The sequence below is a fragment of the Hordeum vulgare genome, chromosome 7H (genome assembly GCF_904849725.1).
Source record: "Hordeum vulgare subsp. vulgare chromosome 7H, MorexV3_pseudomolecules_assembly, whole genome shotgun sequence".
NCBI classification, from domain to species: domain Eukaryota; kingdom Viridiplantae; phylum Streptophyta; class Magnoliopsida; order Poales; family Poaceae; genus Hordeum; species Hordeum vulgare.
Genome location: NC_058524.1, coordinates 550919599 through 550929761, shown reverse-complemented (window position 1 = coordinate 550929761; position 10163 = coordinate 550919599). Strand labels below are relative to the sequence as shown.

At 44.9% G+C, this 10163-nt stretch overlaps 1 pseudogene; it reads left to right on the top strand.

The window, feature by feature from the left end:
* Positions 1-606: 606 nt before the first annotated feature.
* Positions 607-7520, top strand: LOC123409277 (annotated as a pseudogene).
* Positions 7521-10163: the final 2643 nt, after the last annotated feature.

The following is a 10163-nucleotide window of genomic DNA, read 5'->3' as shown; positions in this document are numbered from 1 at the left end:
GCATGATCGAAACAGTATGAGTACCACATGTCACGGGCGGGGAAGTAATTCCCTGATTCCCCGACTAGCAACCATGACTCGTGGGATTTCGATAAATATAACGATAAATTTAATTTGCGCGCCCATCCCTCTCGTGTTGCGTTTCTCATCCAGCTTTATTCATTCAGAAATTTCATTCATCGTAACACTATGAATAGCACGATCGAAAAAAATTCATTCAGAAATTGAAACAACATGCGAAGCGCTGCGTGGATGAAGTAGCAGCTAGAAAGTGTAATTTGTTACCTCAACAGGAGGCGCACGGGGTGGAGGGAGAGGGCGGACGATTTGTCTTGGGAAGAGGTAGATGTAGAGAGAAATTATATGAGCAATCAACAGTAATTCCTCGGTAGATCTATGATATCTACCCCAAATTTATTTCACCGATGCGAGATGGGGAGTGAACGAAATAAGATCTGTAATTTATTGACGGCCGACCCCACTGTTCAGTAAGAGCAACCATTGTAGAGCCCGCATGTTAGTACGGCTCGACTGCATCTAGGTCTTTCCGTCATGTGGCCGGAAAAGTGACCCCACTTGTTTGCCAAAGAGAACTTTGGAGCGCCCATGTGTCAGTACGACGGCTCAGGTCCAACTGAAGACTTCTCCTGCAGGCAAAGAGAGTGGTATGATCTCTTTATTTCTTTGCATCTCTCTCTCTTTATTCTCTCCCGTTCAAATTCAAAATCACCCATGGTGATTTGAGAGTTGCGTTGATTAGGAAAGTAGATCGCGCACAAAATTGAAGTGGATCCGGCCCGAACGTTCTAGGAATCCAGCAAATAAAGGTTAATCAAGTCATCTCATGATGTTTTCCCGACGCACGATGTAGATTTAATTTTTTCCGCTCGACGTTTTTAATCCATCCTGATGAACTAGCACGCTCACCGCAATAAATTTTTTATGTTTTGGTCATGCATCTTCGATTTTGTCATTAGTTTTCTGTATCCTTATTTTTTAAGCATGGTTTTAGTTTGCTCGTACCAGCAGGTAGTGTGCGGCATATATCGAATTCGATCCCTTCTTATATATTCGACAGTCCAGCTGCCTAAGTAGTTCTTCACGGAGGTGCATAAAGAAATTTCACGCCGTAATTTTTTTGTAACAGTGTTTGATTTCATTATCAATGTGGTACGTGAGGAATAAAAGTGCTCTGTTCTATGATGTCTTTTGAACATTGATACTTTGCAGGAACAAGATGTTTTTTTACCGTATTTCATTCAGGTCTAATGTTATATTATGACCTGGTGCCATATTAGCACAAATATCTTACTTGCGCCTGCTATCCCTTGTAGTATGTGGAATAAAAAATATTCTGTATTACATCAATTCTATTGTAGTAAACATAAATTATTTAGCTAAAAAAACGAGTGTGTTCAAACAACAGTGTATAACAATTGTTAGCTCTTTGTATAACTCTTTTTCCCTGCCAGATGTACAGGGTCGCATCAGCTGATCAGGGCAGCAATGTTGGTGTTTATCTAAATGATATTTCAAAGGCATACGAAAAGAAGGTAATAGCATCAAGTGAATCACAATAGAGTCATTTGCGGCGAAATCTATTGAACCTTAGATTTTCGATACTGTCTTGTCTTTCTTTCTGTGCATTATAAACTCTCAAGGCGTAATGTGTCACCATTGAATAATGCAAAGTTATACGAGTTGACATCAATAACATATAGAAAAAAAAAATCCTTGGTTGAGTTCTCTAAATGTGTCCCTAATCCATCTATGTGCTCTGCAATTAAAGATCGATAGATGGAAGCAAAAGAAACTACTGCAAGTGGATAACAAAAAAAAAGAGTGCAAATGACGTTCAACACGCACATGCCAGACGGGCTGGGGTGAATGTAGTCAAGGTTGAGAAACAAGTGCTCGGTAAGCGTGAAATTCAGGAACAAGCCGTGCAGCAGACATATGCGAAAAGGAGTATTCTAGGCAGCAGAGTAAATTTTTCTGCAACGTCCCGGACTTTGGTTTGTAATCCAGAGTTGCAACACAGGAACCGTACCAATCAGTCAGTCCAGGTAACGATAAAAAAACTTTAAAACTCAGCCTTCTTGTTTTACAAATCTTGAGACACAAGAACACTTCATACGTTTTATTTTGTTAAATTGCTAATGCTTCATAATACACACATGTGCACCTAATTATTAATGCTTCAAGGTCGTGGAGAGCAGTCGATCCGATGGAGTGGTTTTTCTGACGGTCGTGTTGAAGATTCAGAGAGAAGAATTGTTGATGTCGAAACATTGAATGTTTCCCATGAAAGCACAAAATATGAATCATCAAACATGACTGAAAGAAGCAGTATCTCAGCAATTGGAGGAAGAATCTTTATTGATCTGCGACATGAGAATAAAGGAGAGGTGATAGCAACGTCGATCAAGCAATAATTATGTCAAACACTTGTGTTATTCCAATTTAATCACTAAAATTTCTCTGTATTTTCGTGTGCCATAGGCCTACGAGCAAAATAACAGGGATCACGCCAATCCACGCCAGGAACAAAGGCTCCAACAGAATGGATATACTGGTGACAATTTAAAGATGATGAGGCAAGGTCCTTTCAAAGGATCGCCATTGGCGTTCAGCATGAGAGGTCCTTCCAGAGGATCTCCGACTGCATTCAAGATTGTCAACGAAATCTCCAATGCACGGAGGATGTCGCCAAGATGTGCTGAGGAGTGCAGACATGAGGAAAGAAAGGTGATGGTACGACCATGTTCTTTGTATGTAGATCCTGCTTTATATTGTAGAGTGAAAGCAGAAGCACGGCCGTGCCTCTTTGATCGTATAGTGCAAAGAAAAGCAAAGCCGTGCCTTGTACATGCACATGCACATGGATTTTAGTGCGTTCACAACCGTGTATCTTACCTGACATAAATCCGTGCTTCTGGTTTAGACCACGTATGTTCTTGTCAAAAACTTACTGCTAAATCATAGTACATTATTCTACATCTGTTTTAAAGCTTTCAAAACGATAAAATAAGATGCAAATGTCTCTGGTGCCTCTCATATCTAATTTTTTGCAACCTTCATGTGTAGGACTTCACAGGGAGCACGGCAGATGAGTCAAGAAAGTGCAAGATTGCTTTACCCACCCTTAAGGGAAAACAACGTGCAGAGAAGCAAGTAGTATACAGGGACGGCTATTGCGACAGCAAAAATGTTGAGGTGGAAGCAGTGGAAGTCCTTGGGTTTACAGGTACCAGAGAAATAGAGAACAACATCATTCGTGAAGATGACAGAATAGAAGGAGGCAACAACGTTCGAGAAGTAGTGATGGACTGGACCTCTAGTAGTGATGGCACCCCCGCACCTGACAAGCAAGCGAGCTGAAGTAGCTCTGTCAGAAACGAGATAATTCCTGGTCATGAAAGGGATGATATCTCAAGTGACAACGATGACGACCCCAATGGAGACACGTTAGACATCATTGATATTGGGAAGGCAACGCAAGAAGAGAAAGAAATGGATGAAATGTTCAAAGGAAGCGCGTTCCCGTCGATTGAGGAAGTGATGCAAGCACGTGAACCAGAGGATGCGTTGCATTTCAAAACAAGGGACGATGCCTTCTTTTTCTTCTGCACGTGAACCAAAAAAAGGTTGGTTTTTCGGTGAAGCGATCAACCACCAGAAGAGCAGGTCCCGAGCAAGAGATTGACAAGCAAGTGTTCCCTTGCACAAAGGAAGGTGTGAATAAAACAACCGAGAGACTTGTGAAGCACAGAAGGAGCAATTGCTTGATTAGGACAGGATGTCCTGTTGAAATAACAACAAAAAGAGATACAGAGAGGGGAATATGGTACTTAAGGAATGTTCACCTAGAGACACAACCATGTGCTACACCCGTGTGACTAGATGCTGAAATTTATGAGGTGCTATAAGACCATGATGCCCGATGAGAAATTTTTTATCCAGGTCCTGCAGAAGGCAAGGCTAGAGCCAAGGAAAGTCATGCAGATCTTCACCGCTATGGGTAAAACGAGGCGGGAAATTATGTTCCACACGATTGACATAAGAAACATTGCATGTTAGGACAGGGCTGGACAAAGGAACACATATATCGAGGACACGATGAAGCTCTTTGCGGAAAGAGGGCAGTGTTTCACCATGTGGAAGAGACCGATGGAAACAACGTGGTGCAAAGCCTGTTCTGGACAGACTCCTTGTGCAAGATGAATTATGGCCTGTACGGAGATTTCTTGTCTTTTAACACGACATTTTCTACGAATATATATGGTTTACCGTTTGCACCAATCATAGGGGTTGACAACCATGGGTCATCCGTTCTGTTTGGAATAGGCCTCTTAAAGGATGAGACGATAGGGTCATTCAAATGGCTCCTAAGTACATTTGTTGATGCAATGGGAGGAAAGGAAGAAAAGTTCATAATAACAGACCAGGACAAGGCGATGAAGGCGGCGATAGAGCAAGCACTTCCGAGTACCAGGCACAGGTTCTGCTTGTGGCACATATGGAAGAACATGAAGGAGAACAACGCGACAGTGTTTGCGCAACATCCAGGGATGTATGATGAGTTACATCTAATAATCAAAAACTCACTAAATGCAGATGAACTTGAAGGCTCGTGGAAAAGAGCGATTTCAAAATACAATGCAGAAGGAAACATGCATTTGAATGCATTGTGGGAACTTTGTACATTCTGGGTGCCAGCCTACTTCAAGGACTGCTTTTATCCATTCTCATCGACGACCACACGTAGTGAGAGTACAAACTCAATGTGGAAAAATTATGTGAACCACAAGGATACCATAACGATGTTTGTTGGTGCGTACAACATCATCCAACAAAATTGCTTTGCCACGCTTGACAAGAAAAGGCACCGGACAGAAGAGAAGGTACCATCATGAGAGACAGGTTTTCCACTTGAGACAGAAGCAAGTGAAATTTACCCTAATGAAATTTTCAGGAAATTTCAGCTAGAGCTGCGCAACCGCACATACTATAAGTGTCACGACCTGGCAAAAGGTAGGCAATACCTTTTAAAAAGGATCTCATCGCAAGATAGGAAACCGTACCCAGTTGAGGAATTTGATAGGTCTGAATTCAGGGTAGATGTGGATGAGCATAATGAAATATACACGTCCAACTGCAAGAAGATGACCAGGGATGGTATTGAGTGCTGCCATGTACTTAAGGTTATGGACCAGACAGGCATGGTTGAACACCTTCCAAAATCCTTTATCATCCCTAGATGGACCAGGAATTGGTCAGATAACTTGAGACTACTGGCTACAAGTCAAGGTGACAGCATGACCGCACAAGAAGATGAAACTATGAGATTCGGTCTCGTGTATGCAGAGTTGTCCAATATATGTTCACATGCTTGCGGAAAGGACAAAGCATACAATGTGCTACTTGAGTGTATGCAAGAAATGAAAATAAAAGTCATGACTGCACTTGCTGATGAAACAGACACGGGCAAAAATCCATGTGACGCAAGTCTGAAAAACCCTCCCATGAGTGGCTCGAAGGAACGAAAAAAGGGTACCGAATCAAAGCTGGCTCTGAGAAGAAAATAGAAAGACGCAAACCCATTTTCAGCCGTTGCAATTCAAAGGGCCATACGAAAACGCATTGTCCTACTAACCCGGAAGTGATTGAAAAAGTGAGGATTCAAGAGGAGAAGATGAAAGCACGGGAGGAGAAGAAGGCAAGATTAATGAAATGGCCCACAACACCAACGACAACATCGAGAATATCAAATGGAGAAGGAGAATGCACTCCTATCCCGGGACCAAGATGGTTAACACCATCACCAACACCAACAACGCCACTCACAATGCCAACGACCACACTGACAACAGAGCATCGAAAGCAAAGTCCTCTAACCACACCAGAATCTAGTATCACTCAAGGGAGGCACACAAATTGTCAGCAACCAAACTTGGTTGAAGCAACAACATGTGCGCATCCTACAATGAGAAGAGAAAGAACGGAATGGAGACTATTTTCTACCGGCGAACAATATGAGTGAAGAATTGAAAGGTAAAAAGAGGTTCTGAACAGAAATAATATAATGTACGCTATTTTGCACAGTAGAATATTCCTTCCTAGTACTTCAAGAAATGTACCCATCATGAATTATTCTAATTTTTGTTTTTTCCATATATTGTTTTTAATAGGAGAACGACGATGCGCAAATTTGGGGAAAGAAGAATGGATCTCTTCAAAAAAAAAAGTTCCATCTGTTGTAGCAAAGTCTCTTTTTAAGTTTTCTTGTGTCTGTAGGACAGAAAGAGACAACATGACTTATTTTTCTTGTGCATTTGTAAGTTCTGTTTTATGGTAGTATAGAAGCGACATACAAGACCAATAGATTTTTCCTAGTGGTTGTGCTATTTGTATGCATTGAGCCATCACAACTTGTACTGAAATCAATCCAGTTTGTGTCGTTTTCTCTCGATGCTTTAAAGAGTTTCTGGACCTGTAGAAACGACGTGATGAACGTGTGCTTTGTTAATGTGGACCAAGATAAGGGCCGAACACATAGGCACGGTATTGTGTTACCGCCATGTTCCTAATGACATCATCATCATTGAGTGTGCCGGCTCCAAAATTTTGCATGACAGATAACGAGCGACGTGCTTGTCTTCGTGTCACTACATTCGACACAACTGTCTTGAGGCCATTTGCACTCTATTTTGAGGCACAGTCGTGCACATGTAAAATGGTTCCTCTCGTGGACTGACGACTGTGCCTCTGATAATTAACGTCTGAATGCATGGCCGTGCATGTGAAACTATGATTCTTTTGTACTGATAGCACTGCACCTCTGACATTTATGTTCCGGTATTGTTTTTGAACGGACGGAGCGACAGAAAACATTTTGAACAAGGGTCACACACGTGCGTTTTATGCACATATAAACATGCCTCTAATGATCGGTTGCCCTACTCGTGTACTGTTTCACGTGGAGTGCCCCTCCAATAGAATCACGGTCGTGCCTCTACAAGCGATATGTCAGACGTGACAATGTAGGGTCAACAGATGGGTTATGCGTCATAGACATAGAGGCAGTGAAGACCTACGTGGACCTACTACGTACGCACCCGTGGACCTACGTTGTACATACCCATGGATCCACAACGTGTGCATCTGTGGATTTACAGTGTACGAAGCCGTGCGTCTTGCTAGTGAACATCCGTGGTATTTGTTTTACATCACCGAAGCTGACTAGTGGGGTCGGCCTGGGGCACCTCATCAGGCAAGCGGGTCCACGCGGGAACGACTCATCTCCCGCTGGCCCACATGGCAGTGAGAACAGCGATACCGAGGCTCTGTGCACGTGGGAACTACTCGTCTCCCAATGGCCCACCGGCTATGCCACATGTCCACTCTACCACGGGCAGCGACACGACGACGCTTCTAGTTTGACCGGTCCCAACACACGAACGACTCGTCTCCCGCTGGCCCACAGGGCAGCGACAGCTGCGACGCTTCGGCTGTTCTGATGGGTCCTATTAAATAGGAACCGCTGCCACCTTCTTCCCCGACTCAAGCGTCGAGCACCCCACTCGTCCACCCCACTGCCCGAGCCAAAAAAACCTGGAACGATGCTGAAGCGTAACCTCGCCGCTCGCGACGGCGACAGAGGTCCGTTGAGCCCTAACCGGCGCTGGACGATGAACGAGGACCACGCGCGGTACCTCTGGGAGGACAACCTCCCGGTTCCGTGGCCAAGCGTCGTGCTCCCGGAGCGGTGGAACCTCAACGACAGTCGGGTGCCTATACCACACGTTCTGGCGGATGGCCTCGAGCGTTGGCGCGAGATCAGGCGGAGGCGTAGAATCCTGCCGTTCGATCTGAAGCTGGACCCAGGGTTTGCGCCCACCAGCGACCTCTTGGATCGCTGGTTCATCCCGTGCGTCGTTTCCAGGGGCGTCGGCGGATCTACTTCGCGTCCGCTGGGCCGGGGCCGCGCCCACCGCCTCCGGTAGCGCAAGGACAGGCGGCTCCCCTGCCGCTGGAGGTGGCTGATCCACCGCCAGAGGAGCAACTGGCTCCGCTGCCGCTGGAGGTGGCTGATCCACCGACAGAGGATCAGGCGGCTGTGCTGGAGCAGGAGAAAGCGCCACCTGCATCCGGCAGCGCGAGGAGTAGGTGATGACGAAGGAGCTGGCGGCAAGGCGGCGACTGGCGTGGCGGCAAAACTAGTATAGGGTTTGCCTTTTTTGTTTGTAGGGTATATATAGGGTACCCTTATATATCTATGTCGTTTATTTTGTTTTTCATCGAACTTTATCTTAATTGAAATGAAGTTATGTTTAATTCGTATTTTGTTTGTAGGAATATTTATCTTAATCGAAATGATGTAAACCCTTTATTGTTTACATCATCTTCGTATTTTGGAGTTTATTTTTTAAAATTTGCAAGCTCAACATCATATAACTTGATGTTTTTTGTCAGGTTATTCCGAGCTTGGTTGTGAGTAGTTTGAAAGATTTTTGTCAATTCCTAGGACTAGTTCCTTAACTTTTGAAATTGGTTTGGATTCTGAAGATGATGATATATATGTGAGCATTCCTTGTTCCTACTTTATTGGCTTGGGTGGTAGAATGGTGTTCAAGAAGGAAGGTTTCAGTAATTTTCTTCAGGCATCGTCTATTGAAGTAAACAATTTGGTGCTCATAACCTTCAAAGAGCGTGATCAGGAGCTTGCTGTTATTTTTAACCTTCTGCCGCAGTGATCCTACTTATAGAGTGCGAAGTAAAACATTTATGTGGCGTGTATTTGTATGCAGATGTTTTTAATAAAATATTTGGTAAAAAATATTGTTATTTAGAATTATAGATATTCAGATATGTTGTAGGTGGATTGTTATTCGTGTCTCTTAGTGATTCGTGTGCCTCTCACATTGCACATGCGTGCACCTTCATAATATAAAATCGTGCTTTAGTTTTACATCACATACCTTGTTTTCTTGTCTCACTATCAGGCGTGCATGTGATACATACGCATCATATCCGTGCCTGTGGTGGCTTCACTCCCGTGATGATATGGGGTTGCACAGCCGTGCCCGTAGATGCTTCAATACCGTGGCTATATGGGTTGCATAACCGTGCCCGTAGAGGCTTCAATCCCGTGGCTATAGGGCTGCACATCCAAGCTCGTAGAGGGTTTAATACCATGTTAGTGAGGGCTTGTGCTTCATTGCCGTGTCTCTGGAGACTTCACTCACATGGTTATGGTGGCTTTTCCTCCCGTAGTCGTGCATGTGGTGGCTTCAATTCCGTGATTATATGGGGTGCACACCCGTGCCCGTAGAGGCTTCCATACCGTGGCTATAGGGGTGCACACTCGTGCCTGTGGTGATTTCACTCCCGTGATGATATGGGGCTACACAGCTGTGCCCGTAGAGGCTTCAATACCGTGGCTATATGGGCTGCACAACCGTGTCTATAGAGGCTTTAATACCGTGGCTATACGGGATGCACACCCGTGTCTGTATACGCATCACATTCGTGCGTGTGGTGGCTTCACTTCCGTGATGATAAGGGGCTGCACAGCCATGCCCGTAGAGGCTTCATTACTGTGGCTATAGGGGCTGCACCGCCGTGTCTGTAGAGGCTTTAGTACCGTGGCTATACGGGCTGCACACCCTTGTCTGTATACGCATCACATCCATGCCTGTGGTGGCTTCACTCCCATGATGATATGGTTTTGCACAGCCGTGCCCATAGAGGCTTCAATACCATGGCTATAGGGGCTGCACAGCCGTGTCTGTAGAGGCTTTAATACCGTGGCTACACTCTACCTCTGGTCAGCGACACGGACGATGCTTCTAGTGTGACCGGTCCCAACGCACGAATGACTCGTCTCCCGCTAGCCCACAGGGCAGCGACAGCTGCGACACTTCGGCTGTTCTAACAGGTCCTATTAAATAGGAACCACCGCCATCTTCTTCCCCACTCGATCAATCGACCACCCCACTCGTCCACCACACTCATACAGTTGGGTTATGCGTCATAGATATAGAGGCAATGAGGACCTAAATCGTGTTTTCAGATCCACCACGCACATCGCTGTCGTTCCCCGGCAATGGAGATGGAGATGTGTCGTGCCCCTAGCACCAAGAGGGTGAGGCTCTCTCCAC